The sequence below is a fragment of the Pseudophryne corroboree genome, chromosome 1 (genome assembly GCF_028390025.1).
Source record: "Pseudophryne corroboree isolate aPseCor3 chromosome 1, aPseCor3.hap2, whole genome shotgun sequence".
In the NCBI taxonomy this organism is placed as follows: domain Eukaryota; kingdom Metazoa; phylum Chordata; class Amphibia; order Anura; family Myobatrachidae; genus Pseudophryne; species Pseudophryne corroboree.
This window is the reverse complement of record NC_086444.1, coordinates 617,835,956-617,861,647: the sequence shown is the minus strand read 5'-3', so window position 1 is coordinate 617,861,647 and position 25,692 is coordinate 617,835,956. Positions and strand designations below refer to the sequence as shown.

Genomic DNA, 25,692 nt, shown 5'->3' with positions numbered 1-25,692 from the left:
TGCATTTTTTAGGACACTGGTGACTCTTTTTCTGAGGTCTGTGTACATTTTCGGTATCGCCTGCCTAGAGAAATGGAACCTAGATTGTATTTGGTACCGGGGACACAGTACCTCCAACAAGTCTCTAGTTGGCTCTGCAGTAATGATGGATACCGGAACCACGTTTCTCACCACCCAGGATGCCAAGGCCTCAGTTATCCGCTTTGCAGTAGGATGACTGCTGTGATATTTCATCTTCCTCGCAAAGGACTGTTGGACAGTCAATTGCTTGGTGGAAGTAGTAAAAGTGGTCTTACGACTTCCCCTCTGGGATGACCATCGACTCCCAGCAGCAACAACAGCAGCGCCAGCAGCAGTAGGCGTTACACGCAAGGATGCATTGGAGGAATCCCAGGCAGGAGAGGAATCGTCAGAATTGCCAGTGACATGGCCTGCAGGACTATTGGCATTCCTGGGGAAGGAGGAAATTGACACTGAGGGAGTTGGTGGGGTGGTTTGCGTGAGCTTGGTTACAAGAGGAAGGGATTTACTGGTCAGTGGACTGCTTCCGCTGTCGCCCAAAGTTTTTGAACTTGTCACTGACTTATTATGAATGCGCTGCAGGTGACGTATAAGGGAGGATGTTCCGAGGTGGTTAACGTCCTTACCCCTACTTATTACAGCTTGACAAAGGCAACACACGGCTTGACACCTGTTGTCCGCATTTCTGTTGAAATACTTCCACACCGAAGAGCTGATTTTTTTGGTATTTTCACCAGGCATGTCAACGGCCATATTCCTCCCACGGACAACAGGTGTCTCCCCGGGTGCCTGACTTAAACAAACCACCTCACCATCAGAATCCTCCTGGTCAATTTCCTTCCCAGCGCCAGCAACACCCATATCCTCCTCATCCTGGTGTACTTCAACACTGACATCTTCAATCTGACTATCAGGAACTGGACTGCGGGTGCTCCTTCCAGCACTTGCAGGGGGCGTGCAAATGGTGGAAGGCGCATGCTCTTCACGTCCAGTGTTGGGAAGGTCAGGCATCGCAACCGACACAATTGGACTCTCCTTGTGGATTTGGGATTTCGAAGAACGCACAGTTCTTTGCGGTGCTACTGCTTTTGCCAGCTTGAGTCTTTTCATTTTTCTAGCGAGAGGCTGAGTGCTTCCATCCTCATGTGAAGCTGAACCACTAGCCATGAACATAGGCCAGGGCCTCAGCCGTTCCTTGCCACTCCGTGTGGTAAATGGCATATTGGCAAGTTTACGCTTCTCCTCCGACAATTTTATTTTAGGTTTTGGAGTCCTTTTTTTACTGATATTTGGTGTTTTGGATTTGACATGCTCTGTACTATGACATTGGGCATCGGCCTTGGCAGACGACGTTGCTGGCATTTCATCGTCTCGGCCATGACTAGTGGCAGCAGCTTCAGCACGAGGTGGAAGTGGATCTTGATCTTTCCCTAATTTTGGAACCTCAACATTTTTGTTCTCCATATTTTAATAGGCACAACTAAAAGGCACCTCAGGTAAACAATGGAGATGGATGGATACTAGTATACAATTATGGATGGACTGCCGAGTGCCGACACAGAGGTAGCTACAGCCGTGGACTACCGTACTGTGTCTGCTGCTAATATAGACTGGATGATAATGAGATGTAGTATGTATAAAGAAGAAAGAAAAAAAAACCACGGGTAGGTGGTATACAATTATGGATGGACTGCCGAGTGCCGACACAGAGGTAGCTACAGCCGTGGACTACCGTACTGTGTCTGCTGCTAATATAGACTGGTTGATAATGAGATGTAGTATGTATAAAAGAAAAAAAAACCACGGGTAGGTGGTATACAATTATGGATGGACTGCCGAGTGCCGACACAGAGGTAGCTACAGCCGTGGACTACCGTACTGTGTCTGCTGCTAATATAGACTGGTTGATAATGAGATGTAGTATGTATAAAGAAGAAAGAAAAAAAAACCACGGGTAGGTGGTATACAATTATGGATGGACTGCCGAGTGCCGACACAGAGGTAGCTACAGCCGTGGACTACCGTACTGTGTCTGCTGCTAATATAGACTGGTTGATAATGAGATGTAGTATGTATAAAGAAGAAAGAAAAAAAAAACACGGGTAGGTGGTATACAATTATGGATGGACTGCCGAGTGCCGACACAGAGGTAGCTACAGCCGTGGACTACCGTACTGTGTCTGCTGCTAATATAGACTGGTTGATAATGAGATGTAGTATGTATAAAGAAGAAAGAAAAAAAAAACCACGGGTAGGTGGTATACAATTATGGATGGACTGCCGAGTGCCGACACAGAGGTAGCTACAGCCGTGGACTACCGTACTGTGTCTGCTGCTAATATAGACTGGATGATAATGAGATGTAGTATGTATAAAGAAGAAAGAAAAAAAACCACGGGTAGGTGGTATACAATTATGGATGGACTGCCGAGTGCCGACGCAGAGGTAGCTACAGCCGTGGACTACCGTACTGTGTCTGCTGCTAATATAGACTGGATGATAATGAGATGTAGTATGTATAAAGAAGAAAGAAAAAAAAACCACGGGTAGGTGGTATACAATTATGGATGGACTGCCGAGTGCCGACACAGAGGTAGCTACAGCCGTGGACTACCGTACTGTGTCTGCTGCTAATATAGACTGGTTGATAATGAGATGTAGTATGTATAAAGAAGAAAGAAAAAAAAAACACGGGTAGGTGGTATACAATTATGGATGGACTGCCGAGTGCCGACACAGAGGTAGCTACAGCCGTGGACTACTGTACTGTGTCTGCTGCTAATATAGACTGGATGATAATGAGATGTAGTATGTATAAAGAAGAAAGAAAAAAAAAACACGGGTAGGTGGTGGTATACAATTATGGATGGACTGCCGAGTGCCGACACAGAGATAGCTACAGCCGTGGACTACCGTACTGTACTGTGTCTGCTGCTAATATAGACTGGATGATAATGAGATGTAGTATGTATAAAGAAGAAAGAAAAAAAAAACCACGGGTAGGTGGTGGTATACAATTATGGATGGACGGCCGAGTGCCGACACAGAGATAGCTACAGCCGTGGACTACCGTACTGTACTGTGTCTGCTGCTAATATAGACTGGATGATAATGAGATGTAGTATGTATATATATCACTACTGCAGCCGGACAGGTATATATTATATAATGACGGACCTGCTGGACACTGTCTGTCAGCAGAATGAGTTTTTTATAGAATAAAAAAACACCACACAAGTCACACGACGAGTGTTTAACTTTTTCAGGCAGACAATCACAATATACTGGTGGTCAGTGTGGTCAGGTCACTGGTCAGTCACACTGGCAGTGGCACTCTGGCAGCAAAAGTGTGCACTGTTTAATATGTACTCCTGGCTCCTGCTATAACCTATAACTGCTCCCCAGTCTCCCCCACAATTAAGCTGTGTGAGCACAGTCAGATATTATACATAGATGATGCAGCACACTGGGCTGAGCACAGATATGGTATGTGACTGAGTCACTGTGTATCGTTTTTTTCAGGCAGAGAACGGATTATATCAAATAATAATAAAACTGCACTGGTGGTCTCACTGGTCAGTCACTAGTATAACTAACTAACTACTATCAGCAAAATTCTGCACTCTCTGAGTACTCCTCCTAAGCTCCAGTAAATGAAGTGTCTCACTCTCACTCTCACTCTCCTATCTATTTCTAAACGGAGAGGACGCCAGCCACGTCCTCTCCCTATCAATCTCAATGCACGTGTGAAAATGGCGGCGACGCGCGGCTCCTTATATAGAATCCGAGTCTCGCGATAGAATCCGAGCCTCGCGAGAATCCGACAGCGTGATGATGACAATCGGGCGCACTCGGGTTAACCGAGCAAGGCGGGAAGATCTGAGTCACTCGGACCCGTGTAAAAAAACATGAAGTTCGGGCGGGTTCGGATTCAGAGGAACCGAACCCGCTCATCTCTAGAAAATATTTTGCATGGTGCGAGGCCAAAAAGGCCCCAACAGAGGAATTTCAACTAGGTCGATTTCTGCATTTCCTGCAAGCAGGAGTGAATATGGGCCTAAAACTAGGCTCCATTAAAGTACAGATCTCGGCTCTGTCGATTTTCTTTCAAAAGGAACTAGCTTCAGTACCTGAAGTTCAGACATTTGTGAAAGGAGTGCTGCATATTCAGCCCCCGTTTGTGCCTCCTGTGGCACCTTGGGATCTCAACGTGATGTTGAGTTTCTTAAAATCACATTGGTTTGAGCCACTAAAAACCGTGGATCTGAAATATCTCACGTGGAAAGTGGTCATGTTATTGGCCTTGGCTTCAGCCAGGCGAGTGTCAGAATTGGCGGCTTTATCATGTAAAAGCCCTTATCTGATTTTCCATATGGATAGGGCAGAATTGAGGACTCGTCCCCAATTTCTCCCTAAGGTGGTGTCAGCGTTTCACCTGAACCAGCCTATTGTGGTGCCGGCGGCTACTAGTGAATTGGAGGACTCCAAGTTGCTAGACGTTGTCAGGGCCCTGAAAATATATGTTTCCAGGACGGCTGGAGTCAGAAAATCTGACTCGCTGTTTATCCTGTATGCACCCAACAAGCTGGGTGCTCCTGCTTCTAAGCAGTCTATTGCTCGCTGGATTTGTAGTACAATTCAGCTTGCACATTCTGTGGCAGGCCTACCACAGCCAAAATCTGTAAATGCCCATTCCACAAGGAAGGTGGGCTCATCTTGGGCGGCTGCCCGAGGGGTCTCGGCTTTACAACTTTGCCGAGCAGCTACTTGGTCAGGGGCAAACACGTTTGCAAAATTCTACAAATTTGATACCCTGGCTGAGGAGGACCTGGAGTTCTCTCATTCGGTGCTACAGAGTCATCCGCACTCTCCCGCCCATTTGGGAGCTTTGGTATAATCCCCATGGTCCTTACGGAGTTCCCAGCATCCACTAGGACGTCAGAGAAAATAAGAATTTACTCACCGGTAATTCTATTTCTCGTAGTCCGTAGTGGATGCTGGGCGCCCATCCCAAGTGCGGATTGTCTGCAATACTTGTAAATAGTTATTGTTAACTAAAGGGTTATTGTTGAGCCATCTGTTGAGAGGCTCAGTTGTTTTCATACTGTCAAACTGGATATAGTATCACGAGTTGTACGGTGTGATTGGTGTGGCTGGTAAGAGTCTTACCCGGGATTCTAGATCCTTCCTTATTATGTCAGCTCGTCCGGGCACAGTGTCCTAACTGAGGCTTGGAGGAGGGTCATAGTGGGAGGAGCCAGTGCACACCAGGTAGTCATAAATCTTTCTAGAGTGCCCAGCCTCCTTCGGAGCCCGCTATTCCCCCATGGTCCTTACGGAGTTCCCAGCATCCACTACGGACTACGAGAAATAGAATTACCGGTGAGTAAATTCTTATTTTATTAATGTGTTATAAAATTATAATTCCTCTTTTTGTATCCTGAACAAACATAAATACATAAACAATATATAGAAGTTAAAATATTAGCATCAACGGTCTCTCCATTGCAATATTAGGGTAAATCCATATTATGGAGACCAGATGTAGGTATAGGTCAGGGGTGGGGAACCTTTTTTCTACCAAGGACCATTTGAATATTTATAAAATCCTTCGGGGCTATACAAAAATTATCAACTTAAAAATTACCCTGCCCCCAGTAGATATGCCCCCAGTAGATATAACCCCATCAGTTGTTATACCCCATTAGATATGCCCCCAGTCAGTTGTTATGCCCCATTAGATAAGCCTCCTAGTAGCGCTGCTTACACACATACATTAAAAGAAAAAGAAAAACCACAATACTCACCAGCCTCGCTCCTGCTTCCGGACAGTTGCCCTCTGCCTGGCCGCCCGCTCCTCAGAATGATGGGAGAGATGTCATGACATCTCTCCCATAGCACCGCACAGCTGCACACGCACGCTGCCAGAGCCGGAAGCCGGAACTCAGGGGTGAGCTCCTGCCTCCGGCTGCTGCTGAGGGGAAGAAGCCGGGCACCCGCTAGTAACAAAATCTCAGCTGGCACCCGGCATCTCCCTCGGTTAGGTGAGCCTGGCCAGGCTTGATCAAGTGGCTCTATGGGCCTTATACGGCCCGCGGGCCTGAGGTTCCCCACCCCTGGTATAGGTGATCAAGACCCAAAATGGGTCAGTATGATGGAGACTCACGGGCATGCTTTAGAGCACAGGTTCTCAAACTCGGTCCTCAGGACCCCACACAGTGCATGTTTTGCAGGTCTCCTCACAGAATCGCAAGTGAAATAATTAGCTCCACCTGTGGACCTTTTAAAATGTGTCAGTGAGTATTTATTACACCTGTGCTCCTGCTGGGTTACCTGAAAAACATGCACTGTGTGGGGTCCTGAGGACCGAGTTTGAGAACCCCTGCTTTAGAGAATTATTCAAATTTCATTAATTATGAATTAGGGTTAAATAACCCCTATTCGTATATCTATCTACACAAGAATTTACACTTAGTTTATGTGACCACTTGTCATAAAAGTTCATCACTAGCCACCAAAAATTTTTATGAAGATATAGAAAAATTCAAAGTACACATTGGCCCTCATTCCGAGTTGTTCGCTCGCAAGCTGCTTTTAGCAGCTTTGCACACGCTAAGCCGCCGCCTACTGAGAGTGAATCTTAGCTTATCAAAATTGCGAACGAAAGATTCGCAATATTGCGAAAAGACTTCTCTGTGCAGTTTCTGAGTAGCTCGAGACTTACTCTTCCAGTGCGATCAGTTCAGTGCTTGTCGTTCCTGGTTTGACGTCACAAACACACCCAGCGTTCGCCCAGACACTCCCCCGTTTCTCCAGCCACTCCCGCGTTTTTCCCAGAAACTGTAGCGTTTTTTCACACACACCCATAAAACGGCCAGTTTCCGCCCAGAAACCCCCACTTCCTGTCAATCACATTCCGATCACCAGAACGAAGAAAAAACCTTGTAATGCCGTGAGTAAAATACCTAACTTAATAGCAAATTTACTTGGCGCAGTCGCACTGCGGACATTGCGCATGCGCATTAGCGACTAATCGCTCCGTTGCGAGAAAAAAATAACGAGCGAACAACTCGGAATGACCCCCATTGTACAGAAAAGACAGTGAATCTGCTGTCAGTGTTAGGCACAGAGTATATTGAAAACTCCAGAATCTACTAAACTGGGTCTTCCTAGGAGGGCCCCCATCCAAATACTGACCGAGCCCAACACTGCTTAGCTTCCAAGATAGGATGGATTCGGGTGTATACAGTGTGGTATGATAGTAGAAATACGATCACCCTTTCTACTCTGGGATCACTGATGAGAGTTCACATAATATAAAGATATGAAGTAAAATTAGAAACAGAAAAGGTTTGAATTAAATAGATGGATCTGCTGCCAACGTTAGGCAAAGGTAAGTATATGGTATATTCCCAGGTCTTCCTATAGAAAAGAATGAGATTATTAGATTATGTTGAATGGTGGACAAATATCACTACAAATTGATAATCAAAATATTAGGTGGCAGTTCTGAAAAATATATGTTACACTGCATAGAAAAGGACATGCTGCTATGAAGAATGTTGCCTGACAATAGATGCAACAGGTGGCCATAAAGAAATAACAAATATGATGGCAGCTCAAATTACAATATCAATTTCAATGTATAAGGTGAAACTTATTCTGAACCAATCATCCAGGTGATGTTGGTAATAGTGCTGCAAATCTATGTGTAGTATTATAGGCCCTACACACTGGCCGATTTTCAGAAAGATATGAACGATCTCGTTCATCGCTGGTCTCCCGTCGGCTGTGCATGCAGGCCAATATGGACGATCTCGTCCATATTTGCCTGCACTTCAATGCAGCCACGTGACGGGGGGAGTGAAGAAACTTCACTCCCCCGTCACTGCCCCCCCGCCGCCGGGTCGCTCGTCGGCCGTATCCGCCGTCGGGCAGCTCGGCGGCGGGTCGGCCAGTGAGTAGGGCCCCTTAGACTGAAAAGGGATGCAGCTGGGAATATTGGGGGTAATTCCAAGTTGATAGCAGCAGGAATTCTGTTAGCAACTGGGCAAAACCATGTGCACTGCAGGGGAGGCAGATATAACATGTGCAGAGAGAGTTAGATTTGGGTGTGGTGTGTTCAATCTGCAATCTAATTTGCAGTGTAAAAATAAAGCAGCCAGTATTTACCCTGCACAGAAATTAAATAACCCACCCAAATCTAACTCTCTCTGCAAATGTTATATCTGCCACACCTGCAGTGCACATGGTTTTGCCCAACTGCTAAAAAATTTCCTGCTGCGATCAACTTGGAATTACCCCCATTGTGACGGAGAATGTAACAAATAACTGGGAAAAGGTAACAAATAAAGTAGCAGCTACACATGCAATATCAATTTAAATGTATCAATTGCACAGTTTAAGCGTGCATTAACTTTCATCACTGATAATAGACGAGTTCATGACTTAGCTTTGTATTGGCCACAATGGTAAAATCGTAGTATTGTCAAGAAAACTAACATGTACCCAAAAAATGGAGAATACAGCACAATAGATTAGCTAATGCTGTATCTTGTATATCCCTGTGCAAACAATCCAAACATATTGCTGTTGATAGTATGATTGCTAATTCATGCATGGGCAGTTTGACAATACCGTCTAACTTGTACACACAGTGTGCAGAGAGAATGCAGCGGTTACATAACAAGAATTGTCAGTATAATATGCCGCTAACAGTAAGCGGCTATGATAGCATTACCCGTGGTTTGATTTGAGACAGCGTGGTTGACAGAAGATGCGTTTCGCCCTCGCCGAGGGCTTGATCACTTCTATTTTTTCAAGATCAGTGCGGTATCCCATAAACCCCTTGCAGTGCAGCATGGTTTTTGCCCATTAGAGAACAATTTTGCTGCTGCAATCAGGTCTGAATTAGGCCCTTGTTATCCACAGCTTGGGGGCATCTGTTTTGCAGGTTTCAGACATCTAGACTCTTGATATCACTGCCATCCATGGACAGATCCATGTGGGAATCCCCTCTTGGTGCCTCTGCCCTGACACGTGGGTGCCTCTGCCCTGATGATGGGTGCCTTTGCCCCTACCTCTGTGTAAATTGCTCCAGGCATTCCAGAGTTATGCCCGAAAACTATGGATATTTACATGACACCCCATTCACACCCCCACCCCTAGGGGTGCTAGGGGTGTCTTACCACCACAGTATTTGTTTCCATATTGTAAGGCATATGTATACCAAGTTTGGTGTAAATTGCTCCAGGCACATGTGTTCGCACACTTGCAAAGCAACAATTCACTCCCCTATAGGTGGCGAGTATCTGATCGCAGCGCTGCAAAAAATTGCTAGCGAGCGATCAGGTCTGAATTAGGCCCTTAGTGCACTGATTTTCCAAGCTGCAGGCTTACAAAATCCACCCCTTTGTAAATATAGCTACGCCCCATGCAGCTCTTGCCTCTACCCATGCATAAGTTTTCTCACTAAAGGGGTATACATACGGTGCGATTTGAACTACCAATATGGACTATATAGTCCAGGTCTGGCCAACCTGTGGCCCTCCTGCTGATGTGAAACTACACATCCCACCATTTCCTGCCAGAGTTTTAGCATTCCCTAATAGCAAAACTGTGGCAGGGCATGCTGGGACTTGCAGTTTCCCAACAGTTGGAGAGCCACAGGTTGGCCAGGCCTGATATAGTCCATATCGGTAGAAAACATATTGCATTATGTGTATACAGCTTGCGATGCCGATGCGTGCTCCGGCGGGGTCAGGATCGCAAAAAAAAGTAGACTGTGCAGGCAGGTCAACTATGACTGGAAAGTGTATAATCTAGTACATTGTATAGTCACAATTGACCATAGCAAAAATTGCACTGAGGTCACCCAAATCAACATATCACCTTCTGTATGTGATATCCACGTGGATGTCCCAGCACAGCCTAAAGCATTTATTTTATTACTGGGTACACCCTAGACGATATGCGTCCAATCTGGCGCAGCGTCAGCTACATCCTCCATTGGCCCTACATGCAGGGCTGACGGAAGACATCGCTAGCAAGGGCAATGCTGTCGGTCCTGGCATCAGCAAATGTATATGCGTTTACCAACGCCGGCTCCCCTCTGGGTCCCGTCGTTGCAGATGTCGCTGGGTACACACATTGTCTAGTGCACAGGTTCTCAAACTCGGTCCTCAGGACCAGTGCCAGATTAAGGTCCACATGGGCCTGGAGCTGAAATTTCTGAAGGGCCTATTTTGTGCTGCCGCAGGGGGTGTGACTAGTGATGTGGGGGACATGACCAGTGCTGTGGGGATGTGGTCTGAAAAGGGGGTGTGGTCTGAGTTATGGACTGTGGCTAGTACCTTTCTACAGTCACCTCAATTGCCTTAAATCGACAGTGTAATGTGAGTCTATAAAAGTAAATGCCGATTGTTAACGTGACTGAAAATGAAATATGTCAGATACAGTAATATGAGTACAACATATGTATGTTTATAACATTTTACAATTAAATGCAAACAGTAATAACAAATCTATGACATCATACTGCATTAAACAAATAAAATAAAACTTGGTCATAAAAGTGGTAAAAAATAGATCTTTTAATCTCAAAAAATGTCAGCCATCTTAAGCAATGAATATAGGGTCCTGGTATGTTTAATGGCATACAAAGTGCTTAACCTGCATTTACAGTATTCTAGGGTTGAGCCATTCACCCGAAAAAGATCACCGCAGTTTCCTGAAGTACTGTAAATTGCAGTACTAAGGACAGCAGCTTTAAATCATCGGCAGCTGTAAGTGCTGGCCATACAGGGTAACAAAATAGAAAGCAGCGTGAACATACGGGTTCACTACGGCTGGCCGGCGGTCGGGCTCCCGGCGACCAGCATCCCGGCGCCGGGAGCCCGACCGCCGGCTTACCGACAGCTTGGCGAGCGCAAATGAGCCCCTTGCGGGCTCGCTGCGCTCGCCACGCTACGGGCACGGTGGCGCGCTACGCGCGCCACACTATTTTATTCTCCCTCTATGGGGGTCGTGGACCCCCACGAGGGAAAATAAGTGTCGGTATGCCGGCTGTCGGGCTCCCGGCGCCGGTATACTGAGCGCCGGGAGCCCGACCGCCGGCAAACAGAAGACCACCCTGAACATACCAGTCAAGTGTTCTTTCTATTCTATGGAGTCCCTTTTGTGGCAGGTAGGAAAACCCCTTCTTACCATTGTTCCTGAAATACTGTATTGGCGTTGCGGCGATCATGTGTAGCTGGACTGCAGACTATGTGGACTGGGCATTGCAGCAATTCTATGTAGTTGGCGCGCTATATGCGCACTTACTTGTTTCAAACAAACTACGTAAGTGTCTGGTGGCAGCAGCAGCTTAAGGTGAGGTGGTTGCAGAAAGGAGGACAGCCTAGTCCTCAGTGTTCAGGCCACTGGTAAGTCTGGGCTGCGCCCCCCTTTCCCTGTAGATAGTGGTTACCTTGCATAGACAATTACATTGTGATGTTTTTAAGTGAGGGTATTAAATGAAGGTGCCAGCATCTGATGCACTTATTCTGTGATTCCAGGGTGTATTCTCTTTAAATGCAACATTGCGGTCAGCACTGTCTCAAGGGGATCTGGTCTTTAGGTCGACAGTAAGTAGGTTGACCACTATTGGTCGACAGTAAGTAGGTCAACATGGTTTCTAGGTCGACAGGGACTCTAGGTCGACATGACAAAAGGTCACCATGAGTTTTTCAGATTTTTTTTCTTTATTTTTTTAAACTTTTTCATACTTTACGATCCACGTGGCCTACAATTGGGAACGGTAACCACAGCGGTAGCGGAGTGATGCACCTTGCCCGAAACATGGCGAGCGAAGGGAGCCATGCGAGGGGACATTGGTGCACTAATTGGGGTTCCCGGTCACTGTACAGAGAAAATGACACAAAAAAAGTAAAAAAACTCATGTCGACCTAGTACACGTCGACCTAGAGTCCCTGTTGACCTGGATACCATGTCGACCAATAGTGGTCGACCTAGACACAGTCGACCTAAATCTAATCTACCTAACATACCACACCCGTCTCAAAACTCAAAAGTAAATATTGCTGCCTGTACTACACTAACTCACCCAACACAGAGCATCAGTGACCACTACATAATACAGAGAGCATCTATGACGCCATATAGTACAGAGAGAATCAGTGACGACATATACCGAAAGCGTCAGTGACGCCATATAATACAGAGAGCACCAGTGACTACCATGCCAAATGTGGGACAGCCGACTTCTCAGCTCGTGCCTGTCCAGGCGTCGCACAGGTCATCAGGGGCTCTAAAACGCCCGCTACCTCAGACCGCAGACCCAGATGTCGACACTGATACTGACACCAGTGTCGACGACGATGAGTCTAACCTGATGCCCACTAAGGCCATTCACTGCATGATTGAGGCAATGAAAGAGGTGTTACACATTTCTGATATAAATACAGGTACCACTAAAAAGGGTATTATGTTTGGGGAGAAAAAACTACCCGTAGTTTTTCCCCCATCAGATGAATTAAATGAAGTGTGTGAAGAAGCGTGGGCTTTCCCTGATAAAAAATTGGTAATTCCTAAGAAGGTACTAATGGCGTTCCCTTTCCTGCCAGAGGATAGGTCACGTTGGGAAACACCTCCTAGGGTGGATAAAGCGCTCACACGTTTGTCTAAAAAGGTGGCACTACCGTCTCCGGATACGGACTGCCCTCAAGGAACCTGCTGATAGAAAGCAGGAGGCGATCCTGAAGTCTGTATATACACACTCAGGCATTATACTTAGGCCAGCTATTGCGTCAGCTTGGATGTGCAGTGCTGCCGCTGCGTGGTCAGATAAACTGTCAGAAAATATTGACACATTAGACAGAGACACGATCCTGTTAACCATAGACCATATAAAAGACTCAGTCTTATATATGAGAGATGCACAGAGGGAAATCTGCCGACTGGCATCTAAAGTAAGTGCATTGTCCATTTCTGCTAGGAGAGGATTATGGACTCGCCAGTGGACAGGAGATGCAGATTCTAAAAGGCACATGGAAGTGTTGCCATATAAGGGTGAGGAATTATTTGGGGATGGTCTCTCGGACCTAGTTTCCACAGCAACGTCTGGGAAGTCAGCATTTTTACCCCATGTCCCCTCACAGCCTAAGAAGGCGCCGTTTTATCAGGTTCAGTCCTTTGGGACCCAGAAAAACAGGCGTGGAAAAGGCGGGTCTTTTCTGTCCAGAGGCAGAGGTAGGGGAAAAAGGCTGCAACAAACAGCAGGTTCCCAGGAGCAAAAGCCCTCCCCCGCTTCTTCTTCCAAGTCCGCCGCATGACGGTGGGGCTCCACAGGCGGAGCCAGGTACGGTGGGGGGCCGCCTCAAGAATTTCAGCGATCAGTGGGCTCGCTCACAGGTGGATCCCTGGATCCTTCAAATAGTATCTCAGGGGTACAAACTGGAATTCGAGGCGTCTCCACCCCACCGGTTCCTAAAATCTGCCTTGCCGATTGCTCCCTCAGACAGGGAGGCGGTGCTAGCGGCAATTCACAAGCTGTATTCCCAGCAGGTGATAATCAAGGTACCCCTACTTCAACAAGGCCGGGGTTACTATTCCACACTATTTGTGGTACCGAAACCGGACGGTTCGATGAGACCCATTTTAAATTTGAAATCCTTGAACACATACATAAAAAAATTCAAGTTCAAGATGGAATCGCTCAGGGCGGTTATTGCAAGCCTGGACGAGGGGGATTACATGGTATCCCTGGACATCAAGGATGCTTACTTGCATGTCCCCATTTACCATCCTCACCAGGAGTACCTCAGATTTGTGGTACAGGATTGCCATTACCAATTCCAGACGCTGCCGTTTGGACTGTCCACGGCACCGAGGGTATTTACCAAGGTTATGGCGGAAATGATGATACTCCTTCGGAAAAAGGGAGTTTTAATTATCCCGTACTTGGACGATCTCCTAATAAAAGCGAGGTCCAAGGAACAGTTGTTGGTGGGAGTAGCACTATCTCAGGAGGTGCTGCACCAGCACGGCTGGATTCTGAATATCCCAAAGTCACAGCTGGTTCCGACGACACGGCTACTGTTCCTGGGTATGATTCTGGATACAGTCCAGAAGAAAGTGTTTCTCCCGGAGGAGAAAGCCAGGGAGTTGTCATCTCTAGTCAGAGACCTCCTGAAACCAAAACAGGTATCAGTGCATCGCTGCACGCGGGTCCTGGGAAAGATGGTGGCTTCTTACGAAGCAATTCCCTTCGGCAGGTTCCATGCCAGAATCTTTCAGTGGGACCTGTTGGACCAGTGGTCCGGATCGCATCTTCAGATGCATCGCTTAATAACCCTGTCTCCAAGAACCAGGGTGTCTCTACTGTGGTGGCTGCAGAGTGCCCATCTTCTAGAGGGCCGCAGGTTCGGCACACAGGACTGGGTCCTGGTGACCACGGATGCCAGCCTTCGAGGCTGGGGGGCAGTCACACAGGGAAGAAACTTCCAAGGACTATGGTCGAGTCAGGAGACTTCCCTTCACATAAATATTCTGGAACTAAGGGCCATCTACAATGCCCTAAGTCAAGCAAAATCCCTGCTCCTACACCAGCCGGTGCTGATCCAGTCAGACAACATCACGGCAGTCGCCCATGTAAATCGACAGGGCGGCACAAGAAGCAGGATGGCGATGGCAGAAGCCACAAGAATTCTCCGATGGGCGGAGAATCATGTACTAGCACTGTCAGCAGTGTTCATTCCGGGAGTGGACAACTGGGAAGCAGACTTCCTCAGCAGACACGACCTCCACCCGGGAGAGTGGGGACTTCACCCAGAAGTCTTCCAGATGCTGGTAAACCGTTGGGAAAAACCACAGGTGGACATGATGGCGTCCCGTCTCAACAAAAAGTTAAAAAGATATTGCGCCAGGTCAAGGGACCCTCAGGCGATAGCTGTGGACGCTCTAGTGACACCGTGGGTATACCAGTCGGTTTATGTGTTCCCTCCTCTGCCTCTCATACCAAAGGTATTGAGAATAATAAGAAAGCGAGGAGTAAACACAATTCTCGTGGTTCCGGATTGGCCAAGACATGGTACCCGGAACTTCAAGAGATGCTCTCAGAGGACCCGTGGCCTCTACCGCTCAGACAGGACCTGCTACAGCAGGGGCCCTGTCTGTTCCAAGACTTACCGCGGCTGCGTTTGACGGCATGGCGGTTGAACACCGGATCCTAAAGGAAAAGGGTATTCCGGAAGAAGTAATTCCTACGCTTATTAAGGCCAGGAAAGATGTTACGGCAAAGCATTATCACCGCATATGGCGAAAATATTAGAGATGAGCGCCGGAAATTTTTCGGGTTTTGTGTTTTGGTTTTGGGTTCGGTTCCGCGGCCGTGTTTTGGGTTCGACCACGTTTTGGCAAAACCTAACCGAATTTTTTTTGTCGGATTCGGGTGTGTTTTGGATTCGGGTGTTTTTTTCCAAAAAACCTAAAAAACAGCTTAAATCATAGAATTTGGGGGTCATTTTGATCCCAAAGTATTATTAACCTCAAAAACCATCATTTCCACTCATTTTCAGTCTATTCTGAATACCTCACACCTCACAATATTATTTTTAGTCCTAAAATTTGCACCGAGGTCGCTGGATGACTAAGCTAAGCGACCCTAGTGGCCGACACAAACACCTGGCCCATCTAGGAGTGGCACTGCAGTGTCACGCAGGATGTCCCTTCCAAAAAAACCTCCCCAAACAGCACATGACGCAAAGAAAAAAAGAGGCGCAATGAGGTAGCTGTGTGAGTAAGATAAGCGACCCTAGTGGCCGACACAAACACCGGGCCCATCTAGGAGTGGCACTGCAGTGTCACGCAGGATGTCCCTTCCAAAAAACCCTCCCCAAACAGCACATGACGCAAAGAAAAAAAGAGGCGCAATGAGGTAGCTGTGTGAGTAAAATAAGCGACCGTAGTGGCCGACACAAACACCGGGCCCATCTAGGAGTGGCACTGCAGTGTCACGCAGGATGTCCCTTCCAAAAAACCCTCCCCAAACAGCACATGACGCAAGGAAAAAAAGAGGTGCAATGAGGTAGCTGTGTGAGTAAGATAAGCGACCCTAGTGGCCGACACAAACACCGGGCCCATCTAGGAGTGGCACTGCAGTGTCACGCAGGATGTCCCTTCCAAAAAACCCTCCCCAAACAGCACATGACGCAAAGAAAAAAAGAGGCGCAATGAGGTAGCTGTGTGAGTAAGATAAGCGACCCTAGTGGCCGACACAAACACCGGGCCCATCTAGGAGTGGCACTGCAGTGTCACGCAGGATGTCCCTTCCAAAAAACCCTCCCCAAACAGCACATGACGCAAAGAAAAAAAGAGGCGCAATGAGGTAGCTGTGTGAGTAAGATAAGCGACCCTAGTGGCCGACACAAACACCGGGCCCATCTAGGAGTGGCACTGCAGTGTCACGCAGGATGTCCCTTCCTAAAAACCCTCCCCAAACAGCACATGACGCAAAGAAAAAAAGAGGCGCAATGAGGTAGCTGTGTGAGTAAGATAAGCGACCCTAGTGGCCGACACAAACACCGGGCCCATCTAGGAGTGGCACTGCAGTGTCACGCAGGATGGCCCCAAACAGCACATGACGCAAAGAAAAATTAAAGAAAAAAGAGGTGCAAGATGGAATTGTCCTTGGGCCCTCCCACCCACCCTTATGTTGTATAAACAGGACATGCACACTTTAACCAACCCATCATTTCAGTGACAGGGTCTGCCACACGACTGTGACTGATATGACGGGTTGGTTTGGACCCCCACCAAAAAAGAAGCAATTAATCTCTCCTTGCACAAACTGGCTCTACAGAGGCAAGATGTCCACCTCATCATCATCCTCCGATATATCACCGTGTACATCCCCCTCCTCACAGATTATCAATTCGTCCCCACTGGAATCCACCATCTCAGCTCCCTGTGTACTTTGTGGAGGCAATTGCTGCTGGTCAATGTCTCCGCGGAGGAATTGATTATAATTCATTTTAATGAACATCATCTTCTCCACATTTTCTGGATGTAACCTCGTACGCCGATTGCTGACAAGGTGAGCGGCGGCACTAAACACTCTTTCGGAGTACACACTTGTGGGAGGGCAACTTAGGTAGAATAAAGCCAGTTTGTGCAAGGGCCTCCAAATTGCCTCTTTTTCCTGCCAGTATAAGTACGGACTGTGTGACGTGCCTACTTGGATGCGGTCACTCATATAATCCTCCACCATTCTTTCAATGTTGAGAGAATCATATGCAGTGACAGTAGACGACATGTCCGTAATCGTTGTCAGGTCCTTCAGTCCGGACCAGATGTCAGCATCAGCAGTCGCTCCAGACTGCCCTGCATCACCGCCAGCGGGTGGGCTCGGAATTCTGAGCCTTTTCCTCGCACCCCCAGTTGCGGGAGAATGTGAAGGAGGAGATGTTGACAGGTCGCGTTCCGCTTGACTTGACAATTTTGTCACCAGCAGGTCTTTCAACCCCAGCAGACTTGTGTCTGCCGGAAAGAGAGATCCAAGGTAGGCTTTAAATCTAGGATCGAGCACGGTGGCCAAAATGTAGTGCTCTGATTTCAACAGATTGACCACCCGTGAATCCTTGTTAAGCGAATTAAGGGCTCCATCCACAAGTCCCACATGCCTAGCGGAATCGCTCCGTGTTAGCTCCTCCTTCAATGTCTCCAGCTTCTTCTGCAAAAGCCTGATGAGGGGAATGACCTGACTCAGGCTGGCAGTGTCTGAACTGACTTCACGTGTGGCAAGTTCAAAGGGCATCAGAACCTTGCACAACGTTGAAATCATTCTCCACTGCGCTTGAGACAGGTGCATTCCACCTCCTATATCGTGCTCAATTGTATAGGCTTGAATGGCCTTTTGCTGCTCCTCCAACCTCTGAAGCATATAGAGGGTTGAATTCCACCTCGTTACCACTTCTTGCTTCAGATGATGGCAGGGCAGGTTCAGTAGTTTTTGGTGGTGCTCCAGTCTTCTGTACGTGGTGCCTGTACGCCGAAAGTGTCCCGCAATTCTTCTGGCCACCGACAGCATCTCTTGCACGCCCCTGTCGTTTTTTAAAAAATTCTGCACCACCAAATTCAAGGTATGTGCAAAACATGGGACGTGCTGGAATTTGCCCATATTTAATGCACACACAATATTGCTGGCGTTGTCCGATGCCACAAATCCACAGGAGAGTCCAATTGGGGTAAGCCATTCCGCGATGATCTTCCTCAGTTGCCGTAAGAGGTTTTCAGCTGTGTGCGTATTCTGGAAACCGGTGATACAAAGCGTAGCCTGCCTAGGAAAGAGTTGGCGTTTGCGAGATGCTGCTACTGGTGCCGCCACTGCTGTTCTTGCGGCGGGAGTCCATACATCTACCCAGTGGGCTGTCACAGTCATATAGTCCTGACCCTGCCCTGCTCCACTTGTCCACATGTCCGTGGTTAAGTGGACATTGGGTACAGCTGCATTTTTTAGGACACTGGTGACTCTTTTTCTGAGGTCTGTGTACATTTTCGGTATCGCCTGCCTAGAGAAATGGAACCTAGATTGTATTTGGTACCGGGGACACAGTACCTCCAACAAGTCTCTAGTTGGCTCTGCAGTAATGATGGATACCGGAACCACGTTTCTCACCACCCAGGATGCCAAGGCCTCAGTTATCCGCTTTGCAGTAGGATGACTGCTGTGATATTTCATCTTCCTCGCAAAGGACTGTTGGACAGTCAATTGCTTGGTGGAAGTAGTAAAAGTGGTCTTACGACTTCCCCTCTGGGATGACCATCGACTCCCAGCAGCAACAACAGCAGCGCCAGCAGCAGTAGGCGTTACACGCAAGGATGCATTGGAGGAATCCCAGGCAGGAGAGGAATCGTCAGAATTGCCAGTGACATGGCCTGCAGGACTATTGGCATTCCTGGGGAAGGAGGAAATTGACACTGAGGGAGTTGGTGGGGTGGTTTGCGTGAGCTTGGTTACAAGAGGAAGGGATTTACTGGTCAGTGGACTGCTTCCGCTGTCGCCCAAAGTTTTTGAACTTGTCACTGACTTATTATGAATGCGCTGCAGGTGACGTATAAGGGAGGATGTTCCGAGGTGGTTAACGTCCTTACCCCTACTTATTACAGCTTGACAAAGGCAACACACGGCTTGACACCTGTTGTCCGCATTTCTGTTGAAATACTTCCACACCGAAGAGCTGATTTTTTTGGTATTTTCACCAGGCATGTCAACGGCCATATTCCTCCCACGGACAACAGGTGTCTCCCCGGGTGCCTGACTTAAACAAACCACCTCACCATCAGAATCCTCCTGGTCAATTTCCTTCCCAGCGCCAGCAACACCCATATCCTCCTCATCCTGGTGTACTTCAACACTGACATCTTCAATCTGACTATCAGGAACTGGACTGCGGGTGCTCCTTCCAGCACTTGCAGGGGGCGTGCAAATGGTGGAAGGCGCATGCTCTTCACGTCCAGTGTTGGGAAGGTCAGGCATCGCAACCGACACAATTGGACTCTCCTTGTGGATTTGGGATTTCGAAGAACGCACAGTTCTTTGCGGTGCTACTGCTTTTGCCAGCTTGAGTCTTTTCATTTTTCTAGCGAGAGGCTGAGTGCTTCCATCCTCATGTGAAGCTGAACCACTAGCCATGAACATAGGCCAGGGCCTCAGCCGTTCCTTGCCACTCCGTGTGGTAAATGGCATATTGGCAAGTTTACGCTTCTCCTCCGACAATTTTATTTTAGGTTTTGGAGTCCTTTTTTTACTGATATTTGGTGTTTTGGATTTGACATGCTCTGTACTATGACATTGGGCATCGGCCTTGGCAGACGACGTTGCTGGCATTTCATCGTCTCGGCCATGACTAGTGGCAGCAGCTTCAGCACGAGGTGGAAGTGGATCTTGATCTTTCCCTAATTTTGGAACCTCAACATTTTTGTTCTCCATATTTTAATAGGCACAACTAAAAGGCACCTCAGGTAAACAATGGAGATGGATGGATACTAGTATACAATTATGGATGGACTGCCGAGTGCCGACACAGAGGTAGCTACAGCCGTGGACTACCGTACTGTGTCTGCTGCTAATATAGACTGGATGATAATGAGATGTAGTATGTATAAAGAAGAAAGAAAAAAAAACCACGGGTAGGTGGTATACAATTATGGATGGACTGCCGAGTGCCGACACAGAGGTAGCTACAGCCGTGGACTACCGTACTGTGTCTGCTGCTAATATAGACTGGTTGATAATGAGATGTAGTATGTATAAAAGAAAAAAAAAACACGGGTAGGTGGTATACAATTATGGATGGACTGCCGAGTGCCGACACAGAGGTAGCTACAGCCGTGGACTACCGTACTGTGTCTGCTGCTAATATAGACTGGTTGATAATGAGATGTAGTATGTATAAAGAAGAAAGAAAAAAAAACCACGGGTAGGTGGTATACAATTATGGATGGACTGCCGAGTGCCGACACAGAGGTAGCTACAGCCGTGGACTACCGTACTGTGTCTGCTGCTAATATAGACTGGTTGATAATGAGATGTAGTATGTATAAAGAAGAAAGAAAAAAAAAACACGGGTAGGTGGTATACAATTATGGATGGACTGCCGAGTGCCGACACAGAGGTAGCTACAGCCGTGGACTACCGTACTGTGTCTGCTGCTAATATAGACTGGTTGATAATGAGATGTAGTATGTATAAAGAAGAAAGAAAAAAAAAACCACGGGTAGGTGGTATACAATTATGGATGGACTGCCGAGTGCCGACACAGAGGTAGCTACAGCCGTGGACTACCGTACTGTGTCTGCTGCTAATATAGACTGGATGATAATGAGATGTAGTATGTATAAAGAAGAAAGAAAAAAAACCACGGGTAGGTGGTATACAATTATGGATGGACTGCCGAGTGCCGACGCAGAGGTAGCTACAGCCGTGGACTACCGTACTGTGTCTGCTGCTAATATAGACTGGATGATAATGAGATGTAGTATGTATAAAGAAGAAAGAAAAAAAAACCACGGGTAGGTGGTATACAATTATGGATGGACTGCCGAGTGCCGACACAGAGGTAGCTACAGCCGTGGACTACCGTACTGTGTCTGCTGCTAATATAGACTGGTTGATAATGAGATGTAGTATGTATAAAGAAGAAAGAAAAAAAAAACACGGGTAGGTGGTATACAATTATGGATGGACTGCCGAGTGCCGACACAGAGGTAGCTACAGCCGTGGACTACTGTACTGTGTCTGCTGCTAATATAGACTGGATGATAATGAGATGTAGTATGTATAAAGAAGAAAGAAAAAAAAAACACGGGTAGGTGGTGGTATACAATTATGGATGGACTGCCGAGTGCCGACACAGAGATAGCTACAGCCGTGGACTACCGTACTGTACTGTGTCTGCTGCTAATATAGACTGGATGATAATGAGATGTAGTATGTATAAAGAAGAAAGAAAAAAAAAACCACGGGTAGGTGGTGGTATACAATTATGGATGGACGGCCGAGTGCCGACACAGAGATAGCTACAGCCGTGGACTACCGTACTGTACTGTGTCTGCTGCTAATATAGACTGGATGATAATGAGATGTAGTATGTATATATATCACTACTGCAGCCGGACAGGTATATATTATATAATGACGGACCTGCTGGACACTGTCTGTCAGCAGAATGAGTTTTTTATAGAATAAAAAAACACCACACAAGTCACACGACGAGTGTTTAACTTTTTCAGGCAGACAATCACAATATACTGGTGGTCAGTGTGGTCAGGTCACTGGTCAGTCACACTGGCAGTGGCACTCTGGCAGCAAAAGTGTGCACTGTTTAATATGTACTCCTGGCTCCTGCTATAACCTATAACTGCTCCCCAGTCTCCCCCACAATTAAGCTGTGTGAGCACAGTCAGATATTATACATAGATGATGCAGCACACTGGGCTGAGCACAGATATGGTATGTGACTGAGTCACTGTGTATCGTTTTTTTCAGGCAGAGAACGGATTATATCAAATAATAATAAAACTGCACTGGTGGTCTCACTGGTCAGTCACTAGTATAACTAACTAACTACTATCAGCAAAATTCTGCACTCTCTGAGTACTCCTCCTAAGCTCCAGTAAATGAAGTGTCTCACTCTCACTCTCACTCTCCTATCTATTTCTAAACGGAGAGGACGCCAGCCACGTCCTCTCCCTATCAATCTCAATGCACGTGTGAAAATGGCGGCGACGCGCGGCTCCTTATATAGAATCCGAGTCTCGCGATAGAATCCGAGCCTCGCGAGAATCCGACAGCGTGATGATGACAATCGGGCGCACTCGGGTTAACCGAGCAAGGCGGGAAGATCTGAGTCACTCGGACCCGTGTAAAAAAACATGAAGTTCGGGCGGGTTCGGATTCAGAGGAACCGAACCCGCTCATCTCTAGAAAATATTTTGCATGGTGCGAGGCCAAAAAGGCCCCAACAGAGGAATTTCAACTAGGTCGATTTCTGCATTTCCTGCAAGCAGGAGTGAATATGGGCCTAAAACTAGGCTCCATTAAAGTACAGATCTCGGCTCTGTCGATTTTCTTTCAAAAGGAACTAGCTTCAGTACCTGAAGTTCAGACATTTGTGAAAGGAGTGCTGCATATTCAGCCCCCGTTTGTGCCTCCTGTGGCACCTTGGGATCTCAACGTGATGTTGAGTTTCTTAAAATCACATTGGTTTGAGCCACTAAAAACCGTGGATCTGAAATATCTCACGTGGAAAGTGGTCATGTTATTGGCCTTGGCTTCAGCCAGGCGAGTGTCAGAATTGGCGGCTTTATCATGTAAAAGCCCTTATCTGATTTTCCATATGGATAGGGCAGAATTGAGGACTCGTCCCCAATTTCTCCCTAAGGTGGTGTCAGCGTTTCACCTGAACCAGCCTATTGTGGTGCCGGCGGCTACTAGTGAATTGGAGGACTCCAAGTTGCTAGACGTTGTCAGGGCCCTGAAAATATATGTTTCCAGGACGGCTGGAGTCAGAAAATCTGACTCGCTGTTTATCCTGTATGCACCCAACAAGCTGGGTGCTCCTGCTTCTAAGCAGTCTATTGCTCGCTGGATTTGTAGTACAATTCAGCTTGCACATTCTGTGGCAGGCCTACCACAGCCAAAATCTGTAAATGCCCATTCCACAAGGAAGGTGGGCTCATCTTGGGCGGCTGCCCGAGGGGTCTCGGCTTTACAACTTTGCCGAGCAGCTACTTGGTCAGGGGCAAACACGTTTGCAAAATTCTACAAATTTGATACCCTGGCTGAGGAGGACCTGGAGTTCTCTCATTCGGTGCTACAGAGTCATCCGCACTCTCCCGCCCATTTGGGAGCTTTGGTATAATCCCCATGGTCCTTACGGAGTTCCCAGCATCCACTAGGACGTCAGAGAAAATAAGAATTTACTCACCGGTAATTCTATTTCTCGTAGTCCGTAGTGGATGCTGGGCGCCCATCCCAAGTGCGGATTGTCTGCAATACTTGTAAATAGTTATTGTTAACTAAAGGGTTATTGTTGAGCCATCTGTTGAGAGGCTCAGTTGTTTTCATACTGTCAAACTGGATATAGTATCACGAGTTGTACGGTGTGATTGGTGTGGCTGGTAAGAGTCTTACCCGGGATTCTAGATCCTTCCTTATTATGTCAGCTCGTCCGGGCACAGTGTCCTAACTGAGGCTTGGAGGAGGGTCATAGTGGGAGGAGCCAGTGCACACCAGGTAGTCATAAATCTTTCTAGAGTGCCCAGCCTCCTTCGGAGCCCGCTATTCCCCCATGGTCCTTACGGAGTTCCCAGCATCCACTACGGACTACGAGAAATAGAATTACCGGTGAGTAAATTCTTATTTTATTAATGTGTTATAAAATTATAATTCCTCTTTTTGTATCCTGAACAAACATAAATACATAAACAATATATAGAAGTTAAAATATTAGCATCAACGGTCTCTCCATTGCAATATTAGGGTAAATCCATATTATGGAGACCAGATGTAGGTATAGGTCAGGGGTGGGGAACCTTTTTTCTACCAAGGACCATTTGAATATTTATAAAATCCTTCGGGGCTATACAAAAATTATCAACTTAAAAATTACCCTGCCCCCAGTAGATATGCCCCCAGTAGATATAACCCCATCAGTTGTTATACCCCATTAGATATGCCCCCAGTCAGTTGTTATGCCCCATTAGATAAGCCTCCTAGTAGCGCTGCTTACACACATACATTAAAAGAAAAAGAAAAACCACAATACTCACCAGCCTCGCTCCTGCTTCCGGACAGTTGCCCTCTGCCTGGCCGCCCGCTCCTCAGAATGATGGGAGAGATGTCATGACATCTCTCCCATAGCACCGCACAGCTGCACACGCACGCTGCCAGAGCCGGAAGCCGGAACTCAGGGGTGAGCTCCTGCCTCCGGCTGCTGCTGAGGGGAAGAAGCCGGGCACCCGCTAGTAACAAAATCTCAGCTGGCACCCGGCATCTCCCTCGGTTAGGTGAGCCTGGCCAGGCTTGATCAAGTGGCTCTATGGGCCTTATACGGCCCGCGGGCCTGAGGTTCCCCACCCCTGGTATAGGTGATCAAGACCCAAAATGGGTCAGTATGATGGAGACTCACGGGCATGCTTTAGAGCACAGGTTCTCAAACTCGGTCCTCAGGACCCCACACAGTGCATGTTTTGCAGGTCTCCTCACAGAATCGCAAGTGAAATAATTAGCTCCACCTGTGGACCTTTTAAAATGTGTCAGTGAGTATTTATTACACCTGTGCTCCTGCTGGGTTACCTGAAAAACATGCACTGTGTGGGGTCCTGAGGACCGAGTTTGAGAACCCCTGCTTTAGAGAATTATTCAAATTTCATTAATTATGAATTAGGGTTAAATAACCCCTATTCGTATATCTATCTACACAAGAATTTACACTTAGTTTATGTGACCACTTGTCATAAAAGTTCATCACTAGCCACCAAAAATTTTTATGAAGATATAGAAAAATTCAAAGTACACATTGGCCCTCATTCCGAGTTGTTCGCTCGCAAGCTGCTTTTAGCAGCTTTGCACACGCTAAGCCGCCGCCTACTGAGAGTGAATCTTAGCTTATCAAAATTGCGAACGAAAGATTCGCAATATTGCGAAAAGACTTCTCTGTGCAGTTTCTGAGTAGCTCGAGACTTACTCTTCCAGTGCGATCAGTTCAGTGCTTGTCGTTCCTGGTTTGACGTCACAAACACACCCAGCGTTCGCCCAGACACTCCCCCGTTTCTCCAGCCACTCCCGCGTTTTTCCCAGAAACTGTAGCGTTTTTTCACACACACCCATAAAACGGCCAGTTTCCGCCCAGAAACCCCCACTTCCTGTCAATCACATTCCGATCACCAGAACGAAGAAAAAACCTTGTAATGCCGTGAGTAAAATACCTAACTTAATAGCAAATTTACTTGGCGCAGTCGCACTGCGGACATTGCGCATGCGCATTAGCGACTAATCGCTCCGTTGCGAGAAAAAAATAACGAGCGAACAACTCGGAATGACCCCCATTGTACAGAAAAGACAGTGAATCTGCTGTCAGTGTTAGGCACAGAGTATATTGAAAACTCCAG

General features: G+C 47.2%; 1 pseudogene; it reads right to left on the bottom strand.

Annotated features, from left to right (window-relative positions):
* Positions 1-7,169: 7,169 nt before the first annotated feature.
* Positions 7,170-7,288, bottom strand: LOC134935457 (5S ribosomal RNA; annotated as a pseudogene).
* Positions 7,289-25,692: the final 18,404 nt, after the last annotated feature.